At 45.3% G+C, this 1,496-nt stretch overlaps 1 pseudogene; it reads left to right on the top strand.

Annotated features, from left to right (window-relative positions):
- The first annotated feature begins 361 nt into the window (after positions 1–361).
- On the top strand, positions 362–869 carry LOC103284406 (40S ribosomal protein S2-like; annotated as a pseudogene).
- The last annotated feature ends 627 nt before the right edge of the window (positions 870–1,496 follow it).

Here is a 1,496-nt window from a genome sequence, read left to right as displayed (position 1 = left end):
TAATTGAAACTTTGTAGTCTTAAGCGGAGGCCTGGGCCCGGACAGGGTGTGTGGAAAGCTTTGCTTCCCCTGTTGCCGCCGGCAACCCTGGCCTGCTCTCTCAAGCTCCATTCTGCCGCCATTTGTTTGAATTTGTTTACCTTCTATAATTGAAACTTTGTAGCTTGAGTGGAGGCTTAGGCCTGGCAAGGGCAGGCAGAAAGCTTGGCTTCCTCTGTTACCTAGGAAACCTTGCTTTCTGTGGCTGTAGCCATCTTGGTTGGGTTAATTTGCATACTTGCTCTGATTGGATGGTGGGCGTGGCTTGTGGGTGTGTCGAAGGTATGGTCAATTTGCATATTTGTCTATTATTAGGTAGGATATGTTCAATGCATTTGTTGCCATTGGGAACTACAGTGGAAATATTGGTCTGGGTGTTAAGTGCTCAGAGGAAGTACCCACTGTGGGACCATCATCCTGGCCAAGCCCTCTATCATCCCTGTGCAGGAGGCTTCTCAGGGAACAAGATCCAAAAGCCCCACGCTGTCCCCTGCAAGGTGACCAGCCCCTGTGGCTCGGTGCCCAGGCACCTCATCTCCGCCCCCAGAGGCACTGACATCCTCTTAGCCCCTGTGCCCAAGAGGCTGCTGTTGATGGCTGGTATCGAGGACTGCTACACCTCAGCCAGGGGCTGCACTGCCACCCTGGGCAACTTTGCCAAAGTCACCTTTGATGCCATCTCTGAGGCCTACAGCTATTTCATCTCTGGAAAGAGACTACTCACCAAGTCTCCCTCTTGGGAATTCACTGGCCATCTTGCAAAAACCCACACCAGAGCTTCTGTGCCGAGGACCCAGGCCCCAGCTGTGCCACCACATAATTTTGTATGAGAAAAACAAACTGAATTAAGCCTGTTTAAAAAAAAAAAAAGTTATATTGGATGGAATTTTGACCTTTAGGATAAAGACCTGAAAGTGAGTTTTAAAACAGAAACACATTTCTAGGGAATTATAAAGAGCTTTTAAAAACTCATTGGTGATTTGCCACTGATGTTTTTAAAAAGTTTTGAGCAACACTCAAAGCACTCTTCTTAATTGAAGAGAGAGAAAATTTTCCCACAATAACGAATATACCACAATCAAATTACTTTCATTTTTATATTTGTCTTTGGTTCTATAGTCCTTGCCCATATAGGTTTATAATTTTTTCCAACATTTTATTATAAAATATTGTTAACACATCACTCTACCCATATTTTTTCTTAAATATGTTCAGATTTATTCTGGGTATGCAAGGCTAGCTCAACATTAAAAAATTCAGCCCTGACCGGTTTGGTTCAGTGGATAGAGTGTCGGCCTGCAGACTGAAGGATCCCAGTTTTGATCTGGGTCAAGGGCAGGTAACTTGGTTGCAGGCTTGATTCCCAGCTCATACGGGGCTTGCGCAGGAGGCAACCAATCGATGTGTTTCTCTCACATCAATGTTTCTTCCTGTCTCTCCTCCTCCTTCCATTCTGT

This window comes from Eptesicus fuscus, chromosome 10 (genome assembly GCF_027574615.1).
Source record: "Eptesicus fuscus isolate TK198812 chromosome 10, DD_ASM_mEF_20220401, whole genome shotgun sequence".
In the NCBI taxonomy this organism is placed as follows: domain Eukaryota; kingdom Metazoa; phylum Chordata; class Mammalia; order Chiroptera; family Vespertilionidae; genus Eptesicus; species Eptesicus fuscus.
Note: the sequence above shows the minus strand (reverse complement) of the source record. Positions and strands in the feature narration are given on the sequence as shown.